Raw genomic sequence first — 5,601 nt, 5'->3', positions numbered from 1 at the left:
GCTATGAATGAAGAAATAAATTCTATTATAAGGAATGAGACTTGGGAGCTATCTTGCTTACCAGAAGAAGCCAAATGCATCGGTGTGAAGTGGTTGTACAAGACTAAGCTCAATGAGAATGGTGAAGTAAGCAAGTACAAGGCGCGCTTAGTGGCAAAAGGGTACTCTCAAGAACATGGAATAGACTACACAGAGGTATATGCGCCTGTTGCTAGGATGGACACTATTAGAACCATACTTGCAACAGCTGCACGGGAAGCTTGGGAGATACATCAGTTAGATGTAAAGTCAGCTTTCTTGCATGGAGTACTCGAAGAAGAGGTATATATCCAACAGCCAAAAGGATATGAAGTTGCAGGACATGAAGACAAGGTCTACAAGCTCCACAAGGCATTATATGGCCTGAAACAGGCGCCTAGAGCCTGGTTCAGTCGCATCGAGGAATACTTCATGAAAGATGGGTTTGAGAAGTCACAAAACGAAGAAACTCTGTTTCTAAAAACAGAACATAATGATATCTTGATGGTGAGTGTCTATGTGGATGATCTTATCTACACAGGAAACAACCCTAATATGATGGAAGAGTTTAAGAAGTCAATGCAAAAGGAGTTTGATATGACTGACTTAGGGAAAATGAGGTATTTTCTAGGCTTTGAAGTGCTGCAGACACCACACGGTATACATATTTGTCAGGCAAAATATGCTCTGGAGATTCTAAGGCGTTTTGACATGGAGAACTGCAACTCAGTGTGTAATCCAATGGTTCCTGGAAGTAAGATTGACATGGATGAAGAAGGAGAACGTGTTGACGAGACTTACTACAAACAGATCATCGGGAGTTTGATGTACATCACTAATACAAGGCCAGACTTGCAGTTTTCGGTTAGTCTTCTGAGTCGCTACATGTCAAAACCTACATTGCTTCATGTTCAAGCGGCAAAGAGAGTGTTAAGGTATCTAAAAGGAACAATGGACTTTGGAATTTGGTACAAGAGAGGAGGAAAGGGTGAGCTGAAGGTCTATACGGACAGTGACTTTGCCGGAGACGTCGAGAGCAGAAAGAGTACTTCAGGGTATGTGTTTCTGATGGATGATGCAGCTGTTACTTGGCTCTCTAAGAAGCAGCCTATCGTTACTCTCTCAACTACAGAAGCTGAATATGTTGCTGCATCAGTTTGTGCTTGTCAAGCAGTGTGGTATAAAAGAATCTTGGAAGAGTTGGGTCATCACATAGAAGGAGGAACGGTCATATGGTGTGATAATACGTCAACTATCAAGTTATCTAAAAACCCAGTATTTCATGGAAGGTGTAAGCATATTGGTGTTCGCTTTCATTTCCTAAGAGAGTTGGTCAACAATGGAGAAATAGTGTTGGAGCATTGCGGATCACTGGAACAGGTAGCAGACATTATGACTAAACCACTGCGTCGAGAAGTGTTCGAGAACTTAAGAAGAAAGCTTGGAGTTTGCTCTGTTTCTAGTAAGCTAAGCCTTGTGAACCAGGCTTAGTTTAGGGAGGGTTTGTTGGAGCAAACAAGAATAAAGGAGATAGAGTTGAAGTGTCGTTGGTGTCGTTATCGTTTTGTTTTAGCCGTGACTTTAGGCACAAGTTTGTTTTGGTGTTATCTTTAAGATTGGAGTTATCTCTTATGTTTTGCTTAAGTTTCGGAGTCATCCATTATGTAGTTATCCATTGGTGTTGTAGGCTATATAAAGCCAACTATTATTGATGAATAAGATCACGGTTTTCAGATCAAGTTGCAGAGCTTTATACATTACACTATTAACGAATCTTACTCAGTTATTTCCACTTATTACATCAAAACCGCGTCTCGTTACAACCATTGAGTCCACGACGCGTGGCGAGATGTCGGATAAAAATTGTTCGCTTTTTTGAGATTGGAATCGAACCGTGCTTCGGGTTACTGTTCAAACCGAAATAAAACTTTCAAGTTTCAAGTCATCATAATTTTTTGAATGTTTAAACTTAAACGATCGCATTATGGCCGAGCCACTTTTTATTCAAACCACCAATGATCAAGCATTCATCATCTGACAACCAACGTCTCTTACACGAAAAAGTTACTATAAATGGATTTTATTTGAGTCCTTTTAATGGTTGTTGGTCATCAGTTACACTCACATAGATTCACTCTAGCCTTCGTAGTGGTTGGTCATCAATCGTTGTAAACTCTTTTTGGTCAATGATAATTGGGAATAGACAACTGTAAATGTAAATAAACCTACTTTTGACTATTGACAACTGCACTGAAAAATAACATTGATGCAGGCATTCATATGATCTGTTCATTGGATTCCATACATTAATGTAATAAAGTTTTAGGGAAGCAGACGTTTAAATGTAGAAGTCTGTTTATTGCCATTAGTTTTCATTCTCACATAGTAAAAACTCCCATTAATTGTACAACTACTTGTAAGTCACTAATAAGTTGTAGCCATAATAGAACAACTTCTTGCACATCACCATTGACTTTGGTTTTCGTACTCCAAAAGGATTCCTATAAACAGCCTACACTACAGCTTACATTGCTCCTTTCGTTTTTGGACTCCGTTAAAGGCAAAAAAACTAAATTAGATTGTGGGTAGAAAACGAAACCCCGTTATGAAAACGCGTTACCAAACCAATATTATGCAACAAAGAAAAAAGAGTCCCACTTCATTTGTTTTTTTCCTGCTTCTAAAATCTACTCTTGTCACTCTCTTTCTGCTGTCCTTTTTTAACTCCACTCTTTCATTTTTTTTATTCCTACTTTATTTTCCCCCCATTATCCTATCTAATTTAGTCAATTTATTTTCTTCGAATTCCAATCTAATGTCATTATTTATTTATTTATACTAAAATCATACAACTATATACACTTAATGTACTAGTAAATAATTAAGTCATTTTAAATTTAAAATGTGTAGGTTTTTGGTGGTTGTCAAGAAAATATACTCGGTGTAGGCTTTTTTGGCTTCTCTCTATATATATACACAATCTGCTCTCAAAACAAACAAGCCCACCAATCTCATCTCTGCTCCATATCTTCTTCTTCTCTCACTAAGAACCAAACAATGCTCAAACCGTTGCTTCTTCTCCAATCGTTCTTGTTCTGTCTCTTCAATGTAAGCAAAAACTCTTTGAATCGCATAACTGCTGTTTCTAGAAATGTGATTCGATTGTTCTGTCTGATTTATCAGTATATATTCGATTGATGATGAATTATAGCGGTTACTGGTTTTGTTTTGATCTTGTTGTTGAATCAATGCGTGTTAGGTTGCTTTCGTCGGAGGACGGTTAATCGGCGGCGGTTTCAAGGCGGAGGCGAATCCATTCACTCCCAAAGCATCTCTCGTCCGTTACTGGAACAAAGAGATCCGCAGCGACAAATCATCATCCTTCAGATCGGAGTTCCTCATCTCCAAGGCGTCGCCGCTCAACGCCGTCGACTCCGCCACTTTCGCCAAACTCGCCGCCCACAACTCCCTCCCGACTCGCCTCCCGGACTTCTGCTCCGCCGCGAACCTCTTCTGTTTCCCGGACCTATCCCCGAGCCTCGAGCAGCACCCCGCCGACGTCAAGTTCTCCGTCTACGACCAGAAGAACTTCACCAACTACGGCAACGCCGCCGCCGGAGGCACCGACTCGTTCAAAACCTACTCCAAAGACGGCAACGTCGTCGCCGACTCGTTCCGGAGATACAGCCGCAACGCCGCGGTCACGACGACAAGTTCACCGTCTACGGCGACAGCAGCAACGTCGTGGAGGAGGGCTTCAACTCCTACGGGCCTTCGGAACCGGCGGCACCGGAGAGTTTCACCAACTACCAGAACGACGTCAACAACCCGACGAGCCGTTTCACGGCGTACTCCGACGGCGGAAACGGGAAGTCTCAGTCGTTCAAGACCTACACCCACGAGGCCAACGCCGGGAACGGCCAGTCGTTCACGAGCTACGGGAAGAACGGCAACGGAGTGCCGAACGAGTTCGCCTCCTACGGCGTCTCCGGCAACGTGATCGGCTCCGGTTTCGCGAACTACGGCGAGAAAGGAAACGCCGCCAACGACTCCTTCACTAGCTACGGCGACGACGGGAACGTCCCGCAGAACAACTTCAAAAACTACGGCGCGTCTGGAAACGCGGCGTTTGACACGTTCTCGAGCTACAGAGACAAAGCCAACGTCGGAGACGATTCTTTCTCCTCCTACGCTAAGGAATCAAACTCCGGTACGGTTAAATTCAATAATTACGGTCAGTCATTTAATCCCGGTTCAGAGACATTCACCGGTTATGGGAAAGAGCGGAAGGACACAAGGTAGCTTCAAAACTTACACGCCAAACTCCACATTCAAGACTACGCCAAAAACGGCGTCGGTTTCGCGAAGTACAACGTCTCCTCCACGTCAGCAGCAGCAACGACCCTCGGCGATGGCAAAACCGTGAATAAGTGGATCGAGCCGGGCAAATTCTTCAGAGAGTCGTCGCTCAAGGAAGGAACAGTGATTCCCATGCCTGATATTAAAGATAAAAATGCCTAAAAGGTCGTTTTTGCCCGGAGCATCATCTCGAAGCTCCCCTTCTCCGCCTCCAAGCTCGCCGAGATCAACGGGATCTTCCACGCCGGAGAAAACTCCACGATGGAGAAGATCATCTCCGACGCGGTGACGGAGTGCGAGAGGCCGCCGAGCGCGGGGGAGACGAAGCGGTGCGTCGGATCGGCGGAGGACATGATCGACTTCGCCACGTCGGTGCTCGGTCGGAGCGTGGTGCTGAGAACGACGGAGAACGTGGCGGGGTCGAAGCAGAAGTGGTGATCGATCGGGAAGTCAAAGGAGTCAACGGCGGGAGAGTGACGAGAGCTGTTTCGTGTCACCAGAGTCTTTACCCGTACCTGATGTATTACTGCCACTCCGTTCCTAAGGTTCGGGTCTACGAAGCGGATCTTCTCGAGCTGAAGAGTAAGACCAAGATCAACCACGGAATCGCCATCTGTCACATGGACACGTCATCGTGGGGTCCGAAGCATGGAGCTTTCTTAGCTCTCGGGTCGAAACCGGGTCTGATTGAGGTTTGTCACTGGATATTTGAGAACGACATGAACTGGGCGATCGCTGATTGAAAACCTTGGTCGGGTCTGGATCTATCGTGCTTTTTTTTCAAGTTATTAAATATGAATATTATCTTATCGCCGAGATTTTGGATAGAGGAATGTTAATTTTCTACTATTGTTATTATGCTTTCCTAAGCATTTTTTCAGTAACAGTAAAGACTCGTTACTGATTTGTTTGTGGCGGCACGAATAATATTTAAGATATTTAGTGAATGTTTGTTGACGCAATTTATGATTATAGCTGGTTGGTTGGATTGGCCGATTGAATATTTATTTTATCGATTAATATGATATGATGATATGGATATATCATGTGTATATTATAAGAGGTAATTGTATAGTTATATATAATATGATGAAAGAAAAGATAATATAGAAGATGAGACAGCGATGGGTGTTTCAATACATGTGCTGAGTTTGTATGTCCTTTGGATGTAGGCGTGTAGAAAGATGAGGTGGACTTTATGTGCCACCCCAATTTTTTTGTAGA

General features: G+C 43.6%; 1 pseudogene; it reads left to right on the top strand.

The window, feature by feature from the left end:
- The first annotated feature begins 2,968 nt into the window (after positions 1-2,968).
- On the top strand, positions 2,969-5,195 carry LOC130500279 (polygalacturonase 1 beta-like protein 3; annotated as a pseudogene).
- Positions 5,196-5,601: the final 406 nt, after the last annotated feature.

The sequence above is a fragment of the Raphanus sativus genome, chromosome 9 (assembly GCF_000801105.2).
Source record: "Raphanus sativus cultivar WK10039 chromosome 9, ASM80110v3, whole genome shotgun sequence".
In the NCBI taxonomy this organism is placed as follows: Eukaryota; Viridiplantae; Streptophyta; class Magnoliopsida; order Brassicales; family Brassicaceae; genus Raphanus; species Raphanus sativus.
Note: the sequence above shows the minus strand (reverse complement) of the source record. Positions and strands in the feature narration are given on the sequence as shown.